The sequence below is a fragment of the Meriones unguiculatus genome, chromosome 17, assembly GCF_030254825.1.
Source record: "Meriones unguiculatus strain TT.TT164.6M chromosome 17, Bangor_MerUng_6.1, whole genome shotgun sequence".
NCBI classification, from domain to species: domain Eukaryota; kingdom Metazoa; phylum Chordata; class Mammalia; order Rodentia; family Muridae; genus Meriones; species Meriones unguiculatus.
In genome coordinates this window covers 41,951,655-41,975,647 of record NC_083364.1, presented here as the reverse complement: position 1 = coordinate 41,975,647, position 23,993 = coordinate 41,951,655, and the positions used below count along the sequence as shown (strand labels likewise).

Sequence of the window (23,993 nt, the reverse complement as noted above, 5' to 3'; positions counted from 1 at the left end):
AAAATGAAAAATTTTAGATAACCTAACAACAACAGGGCTCCCATCCAAGTGCTAATCTATGTGAACCATGCTTACTTCCAAGGCCAAGCTGGATCACAGGGAGCCCAGACGATCACAGAAGTGCTGCTGGTGACCACGTTAATATTAGACATCAAATAAGGTTTTCTTCTGTCGTCAAAAATTAGCAATCCTAACTAATATCATTAGCCCCTAAAAAATCCACTGGTCTCAGTTCTGAATAACTGCTATAGTTAGTTACCATTTAAGTTATTTTATATGTGAATGGTACATGGGCACATTTTCATTGCTGTCCCCTTGATAAACATTAAACTCCACGTGAAATTTACTTTTGAAAGGTGCACCTGCTGTGTGTAATTCTGTGGCCTGATACGGGCTCGCTGGAAAGGGCTGAGCCCACCTCAGGTGAAAGTCCTCCCTGTCTCTAATCTGCGTATAAACGCCCACCTCCAACTCTGTCCTTAAACTACACACCACGTTACACTTCACTCTTTCAGAAGTGCGTTCCCATGAACCTTCCCACCCCGGCTCTTGACACCGTGTATTTAAGTTTTCATTTTTATTTCATAGTATGGATATTTGTTTTCTTCCTGACATTATATTTTGATGTGAAAACATTCTCTCTGTTTTTTTTTTTTTTAACATTATTGCTTTATAACTTGACTATTAGTGAAAACAACTGCAGAAAGTAAAGAAAAGCATTACAATAACTTCTTCTGGACAGCCACGTTAGATCACGCGTTTAGCCTTAGAACACAGAGGTGGACACACTAGGACCTCTATGAACAATGAGGGTAACTTGGTCTATACAATGAGTTCTATATTAGCCTGGACTACATAGTAAAACTCTGTCTCAATAATCAAACAAACTCTCTCAAGTACTCTGCGTAGAATACTGGTGGGACCATTTATTACAGCAGGACACATAGGTAAAAGAGTACACAGAGAAAATGACTTTGGGGTTTAATGCAGACACTCAATTAGAGGTTCTACAGGCACACACATAAAACCTTCCAGTAAGTAACCAGAAATTCGAGTAAACAAGGTCTGGAAGTCATAAGCGCATAAGCCACTGAGATCTGGGGCTGTACAAGAGATAAGTTGAACAGCCAGGGCTATGTATGCACACCCACACTAGGCAGAGAGAGGGGAGATGGACAACAAGATAAGGGAGAGATGACTGGACAGATAAAACAAGTATCTAGAGAAAAAGAGATACTGAAAAGGGAGGATTGCAAACATAAAAAATTACAAGAACAACTGGTGTGTCAGGAAGCCTCAAAGCTAGTCCTCAAAGGGTTTCTTAAGCAGGTCTTTGACATATAGGGCTACAGCACTAATGGTCCAGTGCCTCTGCAAGTTCACCCTGGTGGGGATCCCTGGGCTTGGTGACCATGAGAATGTAGTCCCTGAAGCTCAGACATCAGCAGCACGATGGGTACCTGCTTCCAAGGACCCTACCACACACTGAAATTAGAATGTGATGAGGTAAAACTCCAGGATGACTATGTGTCTTCAGTAAGCTCCCAGACATGGCTTACACACACACTAAAACCTAAGAACTTCCAAAGGACTCCATGCTCCTCAACATCTAACTCCCTGTTCTTCAGTGAACAGTCACTCTGAAAATAGGACAGCATGAGTCCCTCGGTCTCCCCAGAACGCAGAGATCACTCAATCTGCTCCAAAGGTCAGGCAGAGATGGCAGCTCCCACTGGCTCATTCTGCTGAGGAGCTGCAGCTCTGGGGCATGCTACCCTCACAGATAAACAGGAGACTCATTGGCATGGGCAGTGGGCCAGGTACACGGTGTAAAATGAGGATAAAAGAGAAAGCACTGAAACGGGCGATGTTACAGTGAGCAGACACATTCTAAAAAGTCTGGGTTTTGTCTTCCTTTTGTCTGGAATAAACCTCATGTTTGTATTTACCTCTATATAAAAAGAGGGTGTCAATGTTTTATAGGGAGACAGAGAATCAATGGTTTCTCCTTGGGGAGGCAGCAGTTTTAATTAACACCCCCTAATTGATATTGACTGTAATCGACTGATGACGGTCATATGGTGGACACTGCTGAACTCAATGGGAAGCCTCCCTATGAACACAACCATGCAGAGAGGCCTTTTGTTCGGACTGGCCTCTGTCAAGGCAAGGTTCTTTAACTCTTAAAATACTGAAGCCAGAAAGATCCTTGGAATGTCAACTATTTCGGCCTTCTGTAGGATTTTCTGAAGACATGACAACACTGTGACCTTCCATTGTCAACAGGACCTGGGCATCAAACAAGCCCTTCCTTCCTGTCCTCCTTGGCTCATCTGCAGCATTCCACTCATGAATTTATCTTGGTCGTGGAGCATTGCTACGCCCCAGGTTTGTGTATAAGCTTGCAGAGTTTTAGACAGAAGAAGAAATGTAACTAAATTGAATGGCCACATCTGCATTGCGGACTAATCATGATGTTTTATGGTTAACACACACAGCTACAATGATTACAAGGGTGGGAGGGAGCTGAAGAATGGGCGGAGCTAATAAGGAAGGTGGGGTCAAAGAGCCTTGCCACCAGGAAGTCACAAGTTGAGAATAAAATGAGAACACTGGCTTAAGCTAAATATACAGTTGGCAACTCTCTCTCTCCGCTTGCATAAGAACAGGCAGAGGAAAGAGAAGGCATATATCAGGAAAAAAGGCAAAATATTTACCACTTATAACTATGCGTCAGATGGTTGGGCAGACCCTGATCAGATGAGTGTCTAAAGTGATCTACAGAGATCATTTTTTAAAACTGTTTCACGTGAAGAACATCTTGTCCACTCTTGAGAATTTGTAGAAGAGAATAAAACAGTTATTCTGGTGTTTTGAACTCTTCCAGTCTTCCAAATCTATTAAGACAGTATCAATAAATAGCTCATGTGATTGATAGCGGTAGAACAGTGGTCGTGGACGATCACCACCCTTCAGGTTTGTGTATGTACTTAGACGGCTTTAGACAGAAGAACAAACGTAACTAAACTGAACACATCTTATCTGCATGTGTGGACTAACTATAATGTTTTATGGTTCACACACAGCTAACAGCAAATCAGTAGTAATAGCAAAATTCCCCTTGATTTTTTTTTCCTAACCAATAAATCAACTTTGTCATAAAGTTTTTATAAGCTCCTGGTATGTTGTGCCCAGGTGTGTGCCCTGCCAGAGTTGACAGCAGTAACAGGGCTGTCCCAACCAGATCTTACACACAGTCCCTTAAAATTTTTTTTGTAGTCACAAAACCATTTGAAAACCTGATCAAACTCATAGAATAAACATCTTCTCGAAAATGTGTGCTTGTAAGTAGATCTTAACATAACATCGTAAGAAATATAGCTGTCCCTCCTCACCCCAGATTGGGAACCTACAAATTAAACAAATAAAAGGTCATACTCAAGTCCTAGCATGAGTTACTCTAAAAGATGCTGCAGAGATTTGGTGGTGCTCCATCTGTCAGCGAAGCTGAAGAGCTGAAAGAGAGCATTAAAAATACAGAGAAGAAACAGTCAAGGAAAAAGAAACTTTCTGGCCATATAACAAAGCTCTTATATCTGCTTTACTACTTTTCAGGCAAAGACAGGATTCAAGGTCACCGACCCTGGTGATCTTATAAAGAACAGAGTTTTTTGAAATGCTGCCCTGAAGAAGTGATTATAATTTGGGGGTGGGGGGATAAAATGGTTCTAAATTATCAGAGATGCCAAGTAACCGCAGCTGCCGTCTTCTATGCGTAACTAACAAATCCACTGAAACACTCAACCACTTTCTAAATATTATCTTTCAGAGGACAGATAGGCCCAAAGGTAAGGGCAATCTTCTTATTCTTCTTTGGACCCCTGTATATTCTAAAACTCCTCTTTTTAGAAGATAATGTTTGGAATTAAGAATGCACCAGCAGGAGCTGGGGAGATGGCTCAGTGGTTAAATCAGACTAGAGCTTAAGTTCTCAGAAACTTGGCTGTGGTGGCCTTACTATAATTACAGCTTCAGAAAGCATTAGGTGGAGACTGGGAATCCCCAATGAGAGCTAGACAGCACCCCTGCACATGTGTGCACCCCAACACACACACAAGAATGTGCAAGGCGTGTGTTCGCGCGCACGCACACACACACACACACACACACACACACACACACACACACATCCATACACAGAAAGATTAAGGAAAGATCAGGAGGAAACCCACAGAAAGAAAAAAAAAACCAGTAAAACATAACTGCACAGACAGGGCAGTGTCTGGTGTCACAGGAACACAGTGACAAGGGTGTAACTGGTCCTAACTGCAGGCATGGAGATGCTGCCTCCCTTCTTCTGTAAATGCAGAGGGAGTGAAACCAAACCCCATACGAGTCGCGTGCCCGCTGGGAAGATTTGTCCTGGCCACACACCCACCACTCCATCACGGCTTGCCTGAAGCCACTTGCGCCTGTTAACTTTGCTCGAGTCCCGGTGTTCTCATAACCACGGAGGCTTTCTTCCTCGGCCCTGTCTCTGAGACTGACCCCAGCTCTACTCCTTGAGCCAAGGCAGCATCAGGCCTGGCAACTCTCCCCACTGTCTGGCTATGAGTGGTCCAGCCAGAGGCTGACACACTTTGCTTTCCTGTCCTGTGCACTGCACGCTGCAGGCTCCAGGAGCCACCACGATGGTCTCTGCATTAAAGCATGAGGCACAAATGGCAATAATAACATTTATCAGCCCGAATAGCAAAGAACTGTGAGAGAGTCAGGTCTCAGCTGCTGAACTGTAGACCGCATAAAGACAGGCTAGAGAGACTTTACCTAGTCTTACCCATCATGTGCTGGATTAGAGTAAGGGATATATATGTCTATACTGAGCACTCATAGGTACTGTCACCTTCACAAATGACCCGTGTAGATAATGCTAACATTGTCTGCTTCACGTATGAGGAAACACCATAAAAAGACTGATTTTTTTTTTTTAAATCTAAAGTCATATGGCCATTTTGTGGCAGAGGGGAGGTGTTGGAAGGCCTGACTCTCTCTACGGCACACTCTCTTACAAGCCTGAGTTATTTGCCAAATTATAACTATACACAGGCTAAAAAATCAGAATGCCATAAAGTTTTCAGAAGTGGGCTAACCTTTCTGCTTTCTGCTATCAGGCATTTGATAAGGGGCTTCCTGGGCTAAGCCAAACAGAAGCTCTCACCTCCACACCCCATCTTTCCCCAGTGGCAGGTTCAAGGATTTACGAGGTAAGGTTGGCACAAAGGTAGCTTAAGAAGGCAAACTGAGGGATGACTGATGACGGTGGCGAGTGTCCCTGCTGCCCTCTGGGAGACAGGAGTTGGATAACCTGATAAGCAGTTGATAGACAAGTCTGTTCTTTGGGGTTCAAGAGATGGCTCAGTGGCTAAGAGCGCACCCTCACGGAAGACCCGAGTTCAGTTCCCGGCACCCACACCAGGCAGCTCACAATTGCCTGTGACTCCAGCTCAGGGCAATCTGACACCATTTTCTGGCCTCTGTGGGTCCCTACATACAAGGGCCCATACACACACACACACACACACACACACACACAAACACACACACACACCCCTTTTTAAAAGTAAAGCATATAAAGAATTATATAATTAAATTTTTAAAAAAGAGAGGAAAAAATCAGGCAGATCATCTGCTCAGGAGTCAGAATTACATTAAAAGTCAAGTAAGCCAGTTGTGATGGTACAGGTTTTTAATCTCAGCACTGGAGAGGGAGAGACATGCAAATCTCTTTGAGTTCAAGGCCAGACAGTCCTACACATACAGTTCCAAGGCCATCCAGGGCCACAAAGTTAAGACTGTCTCAAATAACAGCCAAGTGAAAATCTAGTCATCTCTTTCTTCCTCATACCTACTTTATCCTTTCATAAATTGGATGGATGTTGGTGCAGATAAGTTCCTTTTCCTTTTGTCTAATTTCCGTTCCCAGGATGTCTCTGGAACACACAGAACTCAGCCTGCACAGGAACGGCTAACATAACATAGAGCCACATTTAGAAGAGACAACTACGCCTACTGGGTTCTGTAATCCTACCTCCGAGATAGGCTAATAAAGGGAGAGGTAAGCAAAGAGGGAAGCTGCTTTCCACACAACTTCAGATGTGCGGGGGGGGGGGGGGGGGGACTAACGATGACAAAAATCCCAAAAGGTTCCCCAACATACAGAAATGCTAAATAAAGAGGAAAGAGGTTTATAAAAGCTACAGTGAGTGGCAGCATCGGTGTCGGACCTTTTCTCTAGACTTTCTACATGTTCCCCGTGGACATTTAAATACAACTTGGTAAGAATCTGCTGCTGCGGCGGACTAACTCTCCAGAACAAGCCACTTCACTTGCCAGGCTTATTTGCCAGTCAAGGATCCCAAAATCACATTTCACAAATTAAAGATAAGCGCAGCCAAGCTGCCTCCAAGCTTGGCTACGACTAAGCGCCCTCTGACACACTTGCGGCCTGCGCCAGCACCCAATGTCAAGTGACCACTCAACTAACGCCTTCACTCTCCAGTCTTTTGGGAGATGATGGTTTTGAAGACCCCTTTCCCAGAATCCCCTCCCGCCCAGCGAGTCTTTCTCAAAAGCACCCTGTGTGTTTGCTACTTGGATACAGCTCAAATAGACAGGGGAGTAAGAGGGCAAGGATAAAAGTTGACTCTTTTCTTTGTAGGAATGTTCCTGTTTTCTTTCTTTTGTTCACTGGCAAGTGGTGCCACGGATCAGGCGCAGAAAAACCGCTGAATACTCTCCTTTAGGCTAGAAAGGACACGCTACAATATTCTTACTGTGACACAGGTGAGGTCCAGGCTGTTTTCAGGGTCATGAGGGAGCGTGGAATCAGGGAAGCTTCTTAACCTGGAAGTGCAAAGGTGCCCCCAAAAAAGGTTGAGTGGCACACTGAATGGTTCAAGATGCAAATTATTTGTAAGAAGCAATTAAAAAAATTTTAAATATATTTGATGTATTATATACTTTTACATGCAAAAAAAAAGGTATAGTTTTCACAGGTTATTTTCACAGGCATTTCTTAAGAGGGCCTCATGACCTACTTCTACAAAATGGGTTTTGTGTTGTTCTCAAGGCCTGAGGAGGGTGAGGGGAACAGTGAATGAGTGGGAGAGCTGGTAAAGAAAGAGAGAATGAGATTCCTGTGTTCTTGAAACCTCTCAAGTTGCTAGTCCTTCCTTTTTCCCTCCCTTCTCCTCCTCTGCTGCCTGGTTCAGGACCCCAGGGAATGAGGCAAGTCAGAGAAGTAATCCCAGGACAGAAGACCCAATCTCTCAAGTCTGTGGAGAAGGACCCTTCCATAGAAACAAACCTACCACTGACTAAACAGTAAGTGCGCAACCAGGCGGAGAGTTAGTCCTTCTTCAAGCACAGAAACGTTGGAAAGAGTGAAAATCTGTAACCAAGCGAATTCATCTGAAGGTATGTTGAAAGCTGCCCTAATATTAGAAGATTTTTACCATAAAAAAAAGACACTCAGAAATAAGTCCTTCATCCCTTCAATCATGGAGTCAGTACTGACTATGGATGCCAAAATCTGTGATGCTCAGATCCCAAAAGTCTGTCTTCACCAATGCAGACCACCGCATTAAACGGGGCACTTGTTCTGCTACCTATTTTTAAGTGACACTTGAAAAATTAACACCATCGAGTTTTCTAAAAATAGGGCGAATCAGCTTCGTTTTATTTGTTTGGAGTCGTGCACAGTGCATCCTCCCACTGCCTGCTTCTTTCGCTGCAGGAGTCATGGAGATGCAGTTACATAAAGGATGAAACAAAGAAAAAATCCATCCCATTGCTGTTAACAAAAGCCCAAGGTAATCAACTTTGAAATGAAAAAAGTTTTGACTTAAGCTTTTGGAGGTTGGAGCCAGTTGCACCGGGCCCATGGTGGAAGTGTGTGCAAAACTACATGCCTCATCAGAGGGCAGAAGGAGGGGAAGGGAGAAGGGAAGGGAGGGAGGGAGTCAGGAAGGGAAGAACTAGAGGAAGAGAGGGATAGAGGGAGGGAAGGAGCTAGAGGAAGGGATGTGTGTCTTACTCTTCACAACAAAAGACCAGGAAGACCTCATACTAAAGTCTCTCTTTTAATGGTTCTCCTGCCTACCAAAAGTGCCACACTGGAGACCAAGTCTTAAGCACACAGGTCTTTGGGGGACATTCCAGACCTGAGCTATAGCAGCAGTCATCTGGGGACATGAGGATGATAAAGAATCTACCCGCCCCGAAGGAGAGCTTCCAGTAGGAGAAAGGGTGGGTGGAGGCAGATCAACAATCTACACTCAGGTGTGTCCTGAAAAAACACCTGGGGAAAGACGCAGATAAAGGAGCAGTGGTGCCAAGGCGGGCCTCCGAAGGCCTGCGTCAGCAAGGCACAGGCTTGCTATGCGAGACACCTGCTTTTGGAAACCTGAACTTCCTATCTGTTTTGAGGCTCCCGCTCTCTTGAATGTTTACCAACCAACCAAGGTCATTTCGGTGTTTCTTCCTTGCTCTAGGCTTGCTTTCAAACTCTACATTTGGGGATAAAGAAGGGGAGTAGGGAACCCTTGGCCTTTATCCTGGGGGTTGGGGGATGCAGTTCTTTTACCTGCAAGTCCACCTAGATCCTGCTGTCACCTTGTACCTCCCTGCAGCAAGCCTTCTGTAAATCTGGGCTCCCTCCAGGCCACAAACATGCCCTTCTAACCACATAGACATCTCAATTATCTCCCAGGTTACCCTGCTACAAGAATTGGCAAAGCTGGGACTGGTCTCTCCAGCTTTACCCGCTACCTCCACTGTTCTCCAGCCATCCTGTGTGGAGCACAGATCTCTATATTAGCACTCCAAGTTCTACTTCTCTGAGGAAAAGAAAAACTGATCTAGACTTTGTAGGTTCCTTGCTCTCTTCCACCCTTCTCCACCCTTATTTCACCTTTCCAACCACCCAATACTAGGTAGGAAAGAAAGAAAAAGAGGGGAAAGAGAGTGCCCTTATCACTAGATTACTTCCTGCTGATTGGGGATGTTGAGTTCCTTGGGGCAAGTTTGACCTTCAAAGTCAGGATATTCAATTCTTGTTTCTTTGTCAAAGACCACTGACAAACCTAAACAAACTGGAACCAGCAGGAGCAGCCAACACAGCTCCTTCCCAGGCGCTAGCATTTTTGTATCCTCTGGAAAGCTCCCAGGATTCCAAACATCTGCAGAAACTGTCTGCAGATGGCAAAAACATGTCCCTGCTAGAGCGTGAGGCAAATCACAGTCACCTGCTGAGGGAAATCTGAAGAAGCGCCATATCCCACACATGGAACAAAAACATTCCCCTACCACTTCCATTTTTAAAGAAACCAAAAATTCTCATTACATAGATGCCTTGGATCCATTCCTTTCATACCTGGAATGACACATAAGAGTTCAGAGTCAAGAAATCAACTCTTACAATATGCAATCCAAATAAGAATAAGTATGATGATAGATCATGGCAGGGAAGAGCACTGGTGAGGTCGCCCAACTGTTCCCACCTTAACCAAGCAGGCTGGAAACAGGACGAGAACTAGGGGACATCTAGGAGTGAAGATTTCAACAGGTCAATTTACAGTCATTAACTCTGGTGATAAAAGAAAACATTAAATCAGCCCCTAGTTTCTTACTCTTAAAATTAGCAAACTTGGCACTGTCAAAGAACAGTTGTGTTTAAGCTAAAAATATTTCCAGGATCATATTTAGATCTATTCAAGATGTTTAATCAAAATCACCTAAATCTCAGAATGTATACAAAGATAAACACCAGGAGACTCCCAAGACCATTGAACAGAAAAGAAGAACCCTGGTATTCTGCTATGGAGCATGTTTTCAACAAAGCTGGGGATAGGCTTGCTGTTTGGAGTTTATTTCTGTGCATCCCATATAGCCAGGAATAAATAGCCAACGATTTTGGTGGCAACTAAGTACTAGGGTCTGAACTAGAGTTCCTCACACTCCCATGACCTAAAAGCACGTGGAAAGACAGTCTCTTCAAATTATGTATCTGTTAGAATAAAAAGCTTAAATTATACAAATTGAAAATGTCCAACTGCATTTCCGGACACCCTCTCTCATCACCTTTTCGGTTTCCCAATGTGCTTTCTCACCTGCTCAGATGCTTATTAGAGCACTGTGCATACATAGGTTTACTGTTTTCCTGCCTTGATAAAATGTGTTTTATGAGAGAAAAAAACTGAATCACTATTCCATACATTAGAAAACACTGTTCAATAGCTAGTTGTTAAGCAGTATACTTAGTTATGACTGACATCACAACAACCCCAGCTTCATGCCTGGGAGACAAGTAGAAATGGAAACACTTCCAGATAAGTAACCCAGAGCTTCACTGGCATAAGAAATATGAGGTGTTTGATAGCTGCTGTGGAAGAAAAATACAGGCACTTTTAGTAAAGATGACACCTGTTAAAGCAAATTCATACAATGCAGTCCACACAACAAATGCTCCAGGGTTGGAGGCCATGACCTTTAGGGAACCTCACAAGTTTGAGGATGCACAACATTAAGGTATATGCCTGCAGGGAGGAGAGATGCTACAGCAGTTTAAGGACACTTGCTGCTCTTCCAGAGAGCCGGGGTTTGGTTCCCAGCACACACCTGAAATCCAACAACCATCTGTCACTCAAGTTCCAAAGAGTGGGGAGGCCCTTTTCTGACCTCCCCATGGGTGTTGAACACACAGGGTGTAAAGACATACAGGCAGGTAATTACCTATACACACGAGATAATAACAAATAGATATTTAAAAAGGAAGACAAAATACATCCGAAGCCAGCAAGATGGCTCTTGCTGTGCGTGTTGGCTGGTTTTATGTCAATTGGACACAATAGTCATTTTGAAAGAAGGAACCTTACTTGAGGAAACAGTCCTATCAGATTGGCCTATGGACAAGCTGGTGATGCATTTTCTTGATTGATGATTGATGTAGGAAGACCCAGCTCGCTGTGGCCAGTGTCACCCTGGGCTGGTGGCCCTGGGTGTTATAAGAGAGCAGGCTCTGCAAGCCATGAGGAGCAGGCCAGGAAGCAGTGTTGCTCTACGACTGGCCTCTGCCTCTCTGGATGACTGAGTGACTGTAGGCCGTGAGATGAAAGAGAAACCTTTCTTCTTCTAATTGTGTTTGGCCATGGTGTTTCATCACAGCAATAGAAATCCTAAGACACTGTATAAGCCTGATTCCCAGAACTCAAGTAAAGGTAGAAGGAAAGAGAGAAACTGCACAGTTGTCTTTAGAGCCCCCCCCCCCCCACATTTTCCTTTGAAGGTGGTACATCTAAAGAAGTAATTGGGTATATAAACAATGTTATCTGTAAATAAAAGAAAGAAGGAAAGAAGTTTAAGAAGGCATCCGGAAGGCACTCCACCTGGCTCTTTCCACTGGCAATACGGATTTCAGTTCCCTCTATTTTTAGCGCATCTTTTTTACTTCTGTTGTGGTTGCTCGCTCCCAGTCTCTCATTCCAGGGTGATGTTCTCTCTACTCCTCTCGCACTGAGCCCTCTCTCGCCCAGCCACTTGCCCCTCCCAGCAGGGAGCAGAGCTTTGTCATATGCAGAGAGAGGGGCCAGGCCTCTCCCTCCCAATCAACACTGCCAAACCCAGCAGTGGCCTGGCACATATAAATGAGTGCTGATCTGAACAGAGTGGGGCATGGCCAGCTCAGAATTAAGTGTTCTGTGTATAAGGCCTGGGCACCCACCCAGCAGCGAAAGGCATTCAACGCATTCAGGATAATTTCCCGAAAAACGAGGGGGGAAAAATGGCTTTCTCTGTCAAGAGTGTGAGTCAGGAATTTGGTGCCTTGGAATTGGTGACACCGCAGCTTTGACAGAAGATTAAACAGAGGGATGAAATAAAAGACCCTGCTCATTTCATTAAGCTGACTTGTCTCGGGTCCCAAAACGCTGGTGCCACGGCAACTTGACATTCAAAGCAAGACTGGCCACCTTGGCCTCCGAGGCTCCTGTTCCTACAGACCTGTGCTTCAATCAGCGCCACTGATTCTACCGCCAACAACTCCGCCGCGCCCTGAAGGCCCGTCGAATAAAACTGTGAGAGAGTGACAGGCTCGACTGTAACGACTGCAACCGCGATGCTGAGCTGAGCTGTGACAGAGGCAGAATGCTGAGAATCCAGGGCCAACGAGGTAGGCAAGATCATCGGCTTATGGAGAAGAGCAAGACTGGACGTGCTGCGTTTGAAAGATGGGGGTCGCTAGACCAGCTGGAAATAGATCTCATTCTCCATAGGAGATAAAGTGTGTCCGTCTCCTTCCGGGTCATCTCAATGTCAAGTAAGAGTCTGGCACTGGGAACAAAATGATCCTTCAACAGAGAATTGAAGCACACGAATTGAAGACACAAGGATAGAATTTCTCCCAAGTGCATTTGGTGGCCACAGGTAGGCTGACTTGGAGGGTACAACGACATGAGAAAGGTCAGCTGGACAAACAGCAGAAGTGGGTCAGTATTTACAAAGAGGATTACCACTCACATACTGGCCACCACGGGGAAGAAAAGTGAGTGGAGAGGAAGGGAGAGCTGTCAGTCCTCACAGGAAGCCCCTCCCCGGATGTGGGATGGAAGACCTTGGAGCGGTTTTGTAATCTAGCCCTGCGACCCCACAGTGCTTGTGTACATGGGTGATTTTCAGAACCAGATCCTGCCCTTCTTCACTGTGAAAATCACACACCTGCCTTCCCCAGAAAATTCTGCACGCCTCTAATTTTGCCATTCTCTTCTGCTCTTTTTGTCTAATCTGGGTGGTGTCCAATCTGAAACCCAGTCTCCACATGAACACTACCCCACCACTTTGACCCTCTTCCCTTTTCCTCTCCAGCCTTTTTTCTCTTGTGTCCTTCGGAGTTAACCTCACTGAAATGCATTTTTCGAGACACACAGTTACCATCATGATAAAAAAAAAAAATAGCATTACATAACAAACACAATTACCCTTCTTTTCTTGGCTTAAATGCTTTTCTCAGTTTCCATCAGTTTACCTAAAGGATTAGGCCATTAATCTCGGGGGTCTTGAAATAGCTCAACCCCCTTTCCAAGACCCATCTATGGCACAAGCCTCATCCTAATTACTCTAATTACGTGAAGAACATAATGAGATCCAGCAGCAGATGGCTACAGATTAAGTTCCACAGAAAAGAAATTCTCCCCCATCGCCTCTACTGAAGAACTCTGCCTTGAAAGGAAAAATCAAAATTAAATCATTTGTTCACAACACCAAATATAACTTTAAATGTTATTCTGCTTTTCTACTTCCTTCAATGTATCTCTCCTTAAAAGTGAATTTACTCATTTATGTAGGTTATGTTACAAATGAAAATAGCCCTGTTTAACAAAACAGAGAAAGTTTTGGGTTTATACTACAAAGCATATTATCTCTATAAGCCTGTCCTACCATCTCAACAATGTGTCCTACAAGATACAGAATTTGGAAAGGAGCTTGAATCGAAGAACAACAACAACAAAAAAATGTATCTAAAACACCTACCAATCCCGGCTTTGCACCAACACAAAACTAGAGTGCCAAAATTCAACTCATCATTTTAATAATCATCACTTCAATCTTCAGAAATACATTGTTTTCCTTAGATATGAGCTTGTTGGGGGCTGGAGAAATGGCTCAGCAGGTATGAGTACTTGTTGCTCTTCCAGGAGGACAGGGTGGCTCACAACGATCCCTAACTCCAGATCTAGCCTCCTCTGGTGCTTCATGCACTCAGTACACAGACAAACATGGAGGCAAACACCCGCACGCATAAAATAAAAAATGAGTTTGCAACATCTGTGCAGGGGTTCTAGTTATCTCCATGCATGGTCCTTGGTTTGGGTATCAGTCTATCAGTCTCAGAAAAGACCCCTGGGCCCAGATTTTTTAGTTCCGTTTTCTCCTTGTGGAGCTCTGGTCCCCTCTGGTCTTTCTATCTCCCCCTTCTTTTATAAGATTCCCTGCACTCTGCCCAAAGTTTAGCTATGAGTCTCAGCATCTGCTTCTGTACCCTGCTGGGGAGAGTCTTTCAGAGGCCCTCTGTGGTAAGCTCCTGTCCTGTTGCCTGTTTTCTCCCTCTTCCAATGTCTATCCCGTTTGCCTTTCTGAATGAAGATTGAGCATCTTACCCAGGGTCCTCCTTCTCGCTTAGCTTCTTTAGGTGCATAGAGTTTAGTATGATTGTCGTATATTATATGTCTAATATCCACTTATAAGTAAGTATATGCCAATGTGTGTCTTTCTGCTTCTGGGATACCTCACTCAGTGGGTTCCCTAGTAAGGAGTAAAGGGGCTTTCTCTGACATGAACTCAGTGGCTGGCAATTTGACAACCTCCCCCTGGGGGGGGGGGGGCAGCCTTACCAGACCACAGAGGAAGACAATGCAGCCAGTCCTGATGAGACCTGATAGGCTAGGTTCAGATGGAAGGGGAGAAGGACCTCCCCCATCAGTGTACTTGGGGAGGGGCATGGGAGGAGAAGAGTGAGGGAGGGTGGGATTGGAAGGGGACGAAGAAGGGGGCTACAGCTGGAATACAAAGTGAATAAAATGTAATAAATAAATAAGTTTTAAAAATAAGTTTGCTAGTTGGGCACAATAGTAGTACATACCTAAAATTCCAGCACTTGTGAGGCTGAAGAAGGGTCAAGAGTTCAAGGACAGCCTTGGTGTTTTAGATAAACCCTGACTCAACAAGTTTCTTTCCACTTTCCCTTTTTGTGCTAGTGGTAACAGGCTTGAATCTTGAAATTATCTTTTCTATTTTAATACTGTTGTGTCTATTCTTTCAGATGAGATATAACAAAGGCATGACCCCAAATTATTACACCACATCCCAGCACCCCCCTTCACCAGGGCTGGCCTGCTCTACAGCTTGACCGGACGCCCTGTGCCACTGCAGAAGGTGCAGGTGGGGAGAACAGCCCAACTCCTGCTGCCAGGGAGACTAGAGCGAGAAGGTAACTTCTCACACTGGTGTGATATTAGTGGATACTGAGAACACTTCTTCCCCAAAGCTATGTTCTGGCTTCATTTCTAATGTAATCTCCAGCAAGGTTATTAAGGTGCCGCTGGACTCTTCGGCAGGTGAGAGAGGTGAAAATTCCCTGGCAGCTCTGCCCTTCTTCCCCATCCTGCCCAAGGCAACACTCTTAAGTTCCGCATCAGAAATGACCTATCATAATCAGCTCACACACGGAGGCATTCTCTAAGAAGCGAGCTTCCTGCGTCCCTTCCCTGCAGGAAGAAACAGACACTGAATTTTATCTGCTCCTCTGATGGAGAAATTGCAGTGCTAATCATTCCCAGAATACCTGGGAAATCTTTCCATGATGGCATTTTCTTAAAAAACAGCCAGAACAGGAGCATGGAGAAGTGACTTGCAAGAAATGGGATCAATGATGCAATCATTCTGTGGATTCACATAGGTTTTTGTTTCACATGTTAACCTGAATTTATACATGAAGCTGGCCTAGCCTAGACCTCTAAGTCGATTGCCTTAATATTTGATTTGTATTTTTCTGACACTTTGTTATTTCTTTTAAAAATTTTTAAAAATAAATAATTTATTTTTATTTTCCATGCATTGGTGTTTCGCCTGCATGTATGTCTGGGTAAAGTTGTCGGATCCCCTGGAACTGGAGTTGCAGACAGTTGTGAGTTGCCATGCGGGTGCTGGGAATTGAACCCAACTCCTCTGGAAGGGCAGCCAGTGCTCTTAACCACTGAGCCATCTCTTCAGCCCAGTATTTCCTTATTTGGGGTCATAGGGTGTCAACCTGAGAATAATTAAAAACTTAAATGAGAAAAATGACACTAACAACATTTGGAGAAGTCAGATTTCTTGTCATGTGCTTAGCAGCACTTGGAAATCTGTTTCCCCAAAACAGAAAGCACTCCTTGATTTATATTATGTTTTTTTTTTGGGGGGGGGGATTCCAGGACAGTGACAGCCTTTTGTTACTCACAGATGGTCCTCAAGGGTCATCTTTGTTCGTGGGGGAGCCAGGACCTGCCTACCTCCTCCTCTGCTGTGGTGAAGTCTTAGAATTGTATGTCATCTCAGCACCCAGCTTAAGTATGTCATAATTCTCATACCAAAAGCAAGGCATGGCCTCTTCATGTGCTTTCCAGTTCTCTGTCTCCTCCTGGCTGCCCCAGTCATCAGTCTAGATGTGTGCTTTATACATCTTCCTCCTGGCACTGCCAGGTATAACCATTTGACGTGGCCCATCACCTCAGTGTCCACACAGCTCCTTAGGAACCCAGTCCATCGTCACCCTGTCAATCTACAGCTCAGCATGTGTACCACTGTAAACAGGGCAGGGTTCTGCCCATGAATGACACCCCTCATCCCCTTACCTCCACTTGCAGTCCCAGATAGATGCATGGCCACAGTATAACTGCGAGGAAACCGGGAAAGTATTGCTGGCGTGTGGCTGAGAGGAAAACAAGGACACGCGGCATGGTCTCTGACCCACCCATGTACTTTAGGCTGTGTGCTCACAGCAAGCTTTGTAAGCATTAACGTCTTTACCGCAACCACTCCATATGATGAGTGTTATTGCCATCTTCATTTTACAAATAAGGAAATTAAGGCCCAAGGAGTTAAGTAACTCTCCGAAGTGATTAAGTGGCCTGGCTGAGAGTCAATTCAAGCAGCGTGCTTCAGAACAGACGATGTCACGCTGCTTCCCAAGCACGGAAGGTACAGGCTCACACTGGTAAGGAAAGTGGCATTCAAATACCTAGAGGGATGGCACATCAGAGAAAGATGCAGATGGGTCTTGAGGACACAGACTAAGAAATGAGACAGAAAAGTGTAAGGGAAGAAAGGTGTTTTTAGGGAGCTCACCTCTGGTAGATATTACTGCACTAGAAACAGAACCCAGAAAGTGGACGCACAGGAAAGAACAAAATCCACACAGCTGGGATTTAAGCCCAAGACTCTACGAGTCAACTAACTGAGGCTTAGTGTGGCACCACCTAGTTAGAGCAGACACGAACCCAAGTCCCTAAGCCATCTACTCAAGGATAACTTCATTATGCTCACTCATTTGCTTTGTGGCTAAGCTTAATTTGGGCTGTGAGCTTCCATATTTAGCGGAGAGGCAGAAAGTATCTGTTCTCTTAACAATCAAAGCTGCTGAAAATTAAGATGGAATAGTGGAAAAGGATGGCTGATTGCACGACAAGAAAAAGTGTACAGACCTACCAGATGTAACTGGGCTGGAAGGGGAGTAGTGATTACACCTGAAATACTTCTTTTAGCTTAGTAGACACAAGAAATAAAAGAGAGGCTGGGGAGATGTCTCAGCAGGTGAAGACACTCCTTACCACATTTGACAACCTGAATCTGGACCCTGGCATCAACATGGTTAAAAGCAAGAACCAATCCTCATACATTGTCCTCTGACTTCCACGTGCACATCAAGGAACCTACACCCCCACCCCACGTAAATATTTTTAAACTAAAAAAAAAAAAAAAAAGGAGAACAAGGGGAAGAAGAAGCAAGTAAAGAAAGGGGAAGGACAAGAGAGGAAAAGAATGAACGGATGGAAGACAAAGTAATCGTTTCAATGGAGCCAGGTCAGATGGGCTGGTTTTCCCCATCTATACTCAAATAGAAAATGTTAGGAAGGAAACAGCTGCTATAAACCTTGATGCTGATAAGACATATTTTTTTAAAATTCATATGTAGACTATAAGGCAATAGAATATGAACACCAAGAACGTGATTTGCTAAGCTCCTCTGAAATAAGGGGTTGGGGAGAGAAATGATATGGGAAATCATGAAGATGTGGAAGATAATCTGAAAGCTTTAGAGCCACATGGGCACTGAATGATCAAAGGCTGTCCCTCAGAACCTCCAGAACAGCATTAGTGAGAAGCTCAGGGCACGAGATCTGGAGTGTTTATGGTAGCCCCGACCTGGAGAAGGCCTCCCCGCTTGCCTAATAATTTCCTATAAACATTTGTCTATAAGCTAGTGATGAAACTAATAGTAACAACTGCTTGGAAGTACTCCCAGAGTCATTGGAAGAGGTTGAGCCACGTTAAAAATGCGGCTTCGAGTTATGTAAACCATCGCATTAAAATGGAGCACTATGTACACGGTCCCATTAAAATGGAGCGCCCTTCAAAGCTCCATCTTACTTCATTTCAAAACTGTATGTCAAGCACAACAGCACAGTGGCAATTTACAGAGAAAAGAGAGGCAGTGATGTTCTGTTGCCACTAAAGACGGGACTCGGGTGGGAGGGAGGATTTGGACAATTTCCAGCAAAGTTTCATTTCTGTTATGTCGTAGATTTATCACTCTGTCACCATAGAGGGACAAAAGTTCTTCTAACTTGTTTCTAAACATTATTATCACTGAAGATTAAAGCAAAGGCTGAATTTCTGGCCCTGACCTCCTTTACGCCTCTGGCCCACGTGTCAAACTTGCCTGCTAGTATCCACCCCCTATTGTGGTTTTCTGCTTTCCCCTGCTGCAGTGATAAACCACTCTGGCAGAAGAAGCTTCAGGGATGAAGGGTTTATTCCGGCCTACAGTTCAAGGTACAGTACCTCATGCCAAGGAAGTCAAGGCAGCAGGAGCCGGGAAAAGTAATCAAGACCTTCTGTGGCTCAGTTACTTTTCTCTGTTCAGCCCAGGATCCCACGCAGGGTATAGCAACACCCACAGTGGGGCACTCTCCCCATCTCAATGGATATAATGAATATAATTCCGCCATCAGCATAGCCGGAGGGTCGTCTCTCAGGTGGTTCTAGATCTTGTCAAACTGACAAGTGAGATGAACTCTCACGGTCCCCTTGACTTGCTTCTCACTGAGTTCATCTTCCCCAAATCCCGTCTTCCTTTTACCATTCCAATTAGCAACACCCCAAACAAGAATCAAAGAGACTCATCCTTGCCGCTCTGGCCCCTTACAAGGACACTGTCATGGAGATAACCTAAGTGACACCCAAGCAGTCTCCTCATCCCTCCAGCCATTTAGTATCTTATGCCAGGCCCTCATCACCCTTCCTCACCTCTGCACAAGCTTGACATGCCTTTCCCCAAAAGGGCCTCCCTCTAATACACTGTGCCCCACACCAGAGCAATTCTTATAAAATGCAAATCAGATCCTGTCACGACCCAGTACAGGGCTTGTGCTGAATAGCCTCCATTCTCCAGAGGACATAAACCAAGTTTTTTAGCAGGACAAAGACGCCTCCCATGCTCTAGTGCCCGACTGTCATTAACAGCTTCATCCTCCACCTCTTCCCGCCTCACTCCCTTCTTAAAAGCCGGTGCACTCGGGGCAGTGTTTCTTGACAACCCTGTGCTCGTTTATCTCCCTCCAGTGCTTCCCTGTGCTAGCATGTGCTCCTTCGTTAACACGCCAGGGCTCAGAAGGGGCCCTTCCAGAACTCTTCCCTGACCCTTGCCCTCTGCTCACTTAGCTCTTCTACCATAGCAAGAATTCTCCCATGGTCGTGGCAGTGCAAAGCAGCCGTGGCTTCTCGGCCCCCAGCCCTCCCATAGAAACATGTACTGGCTAATCTGTGGTAGTCATCGGATCGCTAACTGGGCAGCGAAGTCGCCATCTCTGTCCACACACGCAATAAATACCACTGGACCAAGCTAAACTGTGATCATGAACTGCCTCGGCTTCCACTTGACATAATTTGTAACATTTTTCTCTTGTTTTTTCTATAAAGGTACAGCTGAGATATTTGTAGACCGTAATATTTTGAATGCCCAACAGGAAAATGAAAGAGGGCCTTTTCCTAGGCCTCTCCAAACTGGCAGGAGAGATTCTCTTTAGTATCTACAGTAACCACTACGTTAAATTGTGGCTGCAGCCTAGAGAGAAGGAAACCACAGCATGGGGTAGGGCAGTAAACTCTTTTGGGGTGGTATATAGCTATAAAGTAAATGGGTTAGTGTTCAAACATAAGTCTTACGTATGTACTTCCCACTAACGAAAGAGAGGAGTAATTAAACAGGCCTAATGAAAAGGCAACACAAAGAATAAGGAAAGAGAAGTATTTTGAGTCTTTCCCTACCCTTAGTTTTCACTTTTCTCCACATTCATCAGCAAAATAGGTAACTGTGGGTAATGGGGCCACCTGAGACCGCAGCTCTTGCTAGTACACAGTATAAAGGCTGAGCTAAGGTTAGCAGGTAAATAAGTTAAGCATTAATTAGTTTCATTCCATCAGACGGCCGCACATTAACTCCCACAAACCATCTCACTGATGCATGAGCCAGAAAATGTGAAGAAGCTCGTTTTCAATCCCTCATCATCATCCCTTCAAGCAACTGAACCTCCTAACGATGCTTGGACATTTGGGTATACGAGATATTATAAAGAGGGTCAGGGAAAGACAGCATAGATGAAATACAAGATGGAATGTAGGCCTAAAAAACAAAATAATAAAAAAGTAAGGTCAGCTAAGTGTGAGAATTATTTCATGTGCTCATTCCTGAGGAAGAAGATACCTTCCCTCAGGACTTGTGGGGAAGGCCGCAGACGCAAACACTGTTCCTTTCATCTTCCTTCCCTCCCGCTTCCTGCTCCCCCCCCTTTGGAACACAATGGAGCAAATGATGAGTATTGAGGACTGTGAGCTGGCGTGAGCCACAAGTTCAGAAACAAGGCTACAACAAGTGCAATACGTGCCAGTCCTATATCTGCCTGGTACCCAGAGCCATCAAGAAGAGCATGCCTGGCTTCCTTAGTGGAGGTAATTCAAACCCCATAAAGACCGCTTCAGTTGCTAACCAGTGCTTGGAGTTCATCACTCAAAGAACTCAAAGGGCTATAACTCAGCGACACCAGGCAGAAGGGCCAACAACAGTAGCTTCAAGGAACACAAAGGAGGAAAAAGAATGCAGCAGCAACTCAGCAGGCATGTGACTCCTGGCAGTCAGCCTTGCAGGGCGGATAGTCTGTGGGCAGAATTCACATCTTTTTCTCTGCTGCCAAAGGCCAAGGAGGCACAGACAGAGAAATACCAACTCCTATTCTCTATCAGGCTGATAGTTAATGAGACCTTTCTAAGAACAATGATTGGACAGCACAATGCCCTTCTGTGTTGCATGGTCATATGACTATTGACATCACTCTAACCAGGCTTTAGAACTGTTGTTACAAGCTTAAACAGCTCAGTAACGTATTAATCGGGGAATCAAATACACAACCCATGTCAGTTTCTCACCTGATGGAGGCATACTGCTAACCCAAACTTTGAAGCAAAAGCCTAGGACAATTCAGTTTAACAAACCAGCTAACATTAATGACCCAGGAATTGAGACACAGTGTGAAAAAACAGAGGAGATGAAGATGAGGAAGCTACAACATAGTGGGAGAGGGAGCAAAATCCAAAGATCAATATGGTATACTGAATGCTAGCATACTTTGTAAGTAGTAGTGTACGAAGATCACTAGCTTCAAACTTCCTGATGCTAAGGAAAGGGCTTCATAACCCAGGCTGCAGTCTACAGACTAAAGAAAGGTAAGGCAAGTGGCCCGGAGGATCCCGGGAACAAGGGAGAAGTTTACAACAACAGAATCAATTTAGTTTGGATTTTAAAATGAGGGTTGTGAGGGAGGCTAGTCAGTTAGAGGCAAACCCTGGACTGTACTTGGTTTCCCAGCGCTTCCCATCCATGGCCAAACGCTGTTCCTAAGTCACAGGAAAGACCACAAATTATAGGCTCCTGAATCTGGGAATCTAGCATTCAAAAAAATTCAGATCCCAGGGCTGGAGAGATGGTCCAGGGGTTATGAGCATCTTCTGCTCTTGCACGGGGGCCCAGGTTCATGCACATCACATGGCCCACAACGGCCCTAACTCCAGTCCCAGGAGATCTGATGCCCTTTTATGGCCTCAGCATACACAGCACACACTCGGTGCACATACAGACAAATGCATATACACACACAGAAATAAATGAAACCATTTTAATGGAGAACCTAACAACATTTGGACAAGGGGGGATCTGGCTGCCCCCGGGGTTAAAAAAAGAGGAAAATACACAGCAGCTGCCTATATCAGTGAAACCTGAAATAAAAACCATTTCATTTGTGATTGTCAGGAAGCATTTTTCTTAAGCAACTACCTGCTACAAGGCTGCTTCGAAAGGGCTCTAGTTCTGACTCTTTTATAGCAAACAAGTGCTTCATCACTGTGCTAAGAATCTAGCAAGGTCTCCTGCCTACACCAATTGCTAGAGGACACTAAAACTTTAAGCCTTTTCAAGCAAAACTGAAGACTGCAGACTGAGTTTCGAAGCCCTTTCCTTAGCATCAGGAAGTTTGAAGCAACAGTCATTCAAACTAAAATAAAGTTCTACCCGAGACACGATACAGCCAGTGTGCAGCCTCCTGGCACTGCCATGCCGCACCCAACTCAGCCAACCACCATCTACTGCTTCACTGTGCAGGGCACCATTTGAAGACCCAGGTTTTTTGAGGGGAATAAACAAAAGATGGGAGGTCAGGTTAACACCCAAGATGATCAAGACACAACCCCTGACTGGTGAATAATACTAAATAACAGGTACACGGCTTGCTCAGCCTTAACCAGCACCGCTGGGCCAGGGCCGGGCCTGTAAATTGTTACTATCCTACAAACAGGTGGCTCAGTAGAAATATCGACATTAAGCATGTAAAAAAGTTTTATGGCGGGGCTGGAGAGAGCACTGTCTGCTCTTCCAGAGGTCCTGAGTTCAATTCCCAGCAACCACATGGTGGCTCACAACCACCTATACTGGAATCTAATGCCCTCTTCCGGGATTCAGGCATACATGCAGATAGAGCACTCATATACATTAAATAAAACAAAAACAAAACCCTTTTATGGCACTATATCATATTGGCGAGTCAGGGGTCCTTAGAAGCTAATAAACTGAATGATATTTCTATTGTGTCTATTTTCTATTTCCCTTTGCTATTATATACTTGTATTGCATTGTACAAAATCTTCAGCCTGCAGGGACTGAGTAGCAATGCACTAAGCCATGTCACAGAAGTGTGTTTGCCGAGGTTCCCCCACAACATCAGCACACAAGGAGAGAAACTGCCTGAGGGACTGAGAGAGGCAGGCTCCAAGGGAGATATAAACTTCTAGGGGCAGACAGAGAAGGAGCAGGGCCTTTCCAGGACAGCTCAGATGACAGCAGGTGAAGAGCTGGGGTCTGCCAAGTGCAGGTTAAATTTACAGAGCATCCTTGGAGGCACAGTGATGAGCAGTGGGATGGCAAAAGGCTAAGTCCCAAAGATCCTGCTGGGACTCAGCAGTGTAGGCTCTGGGCTCTCCCAAAACAGGAAAACACTCGTGAGTTTTACGAGCAGGAGGAGAAGGTGTTTGTGTTTTTATTGGAGTGGCTGTGGCAGCAGTGTGGCAGGCCTGGGGGGAAAAGGAAAACAAGGGGTCAATCATAGCCATACCAGAATAACCAAGGTGTGAAGAATCCTGTGTTCTGTTAGCAAAGTAGCCCAAAGAGAACCACTAGGGGAACCTTCTCATTTGTTATACACACCCCTGCCTCCTTAACAACATGGGGCAGGATCTGCGAATGAAGAGCTGCTCCCTAAATTCAGTGTGTGGCCTGACCACGCACACTCAGGGGAGATCAGGATATCAGAGGATGATAAGCATGTTCCTGAGACAATAAAAGATATGACTGAAGGTGGAATGGGAATTCTAAATGAAAATGAAAATGTCAGCGTTTAGTAAATATGAGAATTGCTGTAAGAACGGTGAAGTGTGAAGAGGTAAAGTACAAATTCTAAAGCCGTCTCGGTGAACGGAAATAGAAGGGTGAAGGGCTTACAGCTGACGTGTTTATTTTGCACATCCTGGGCACAGAATGCTATTGAAACACATGGAAGGTTCGGAGACCTCAAAACACTCTT

General features: G+C 44.9%; 1 protein-coding gene across 4 annotated transcripts in view; it reads right to left on the bottom strand.

Moving 5' to 3' along the window:
* The window catches only part of Igsf11 (immunoglobulin superfamily member 11), a 125,626-nt gene that overhangs the window by 54,166 nt on the left and 47,467 nt on the right, over positions 1-23,993 (bottom strand). The window contains exon 1 of one of the 4 annotated variants that reach the window (XM_060370397.1): positions 11,445-11,464. The exons of the other annotated variants lie outside the window; for them this stretch is intronic. The gene's annotated coding sequence lies outside the window, so the exon portion shown is untranslated. Of the gene's footprint in view, positions 1-11,444; positions 11,465-23,993 lie in introns of those variants that run through there. 4 annotated transcript variants of the gene reach the window in all.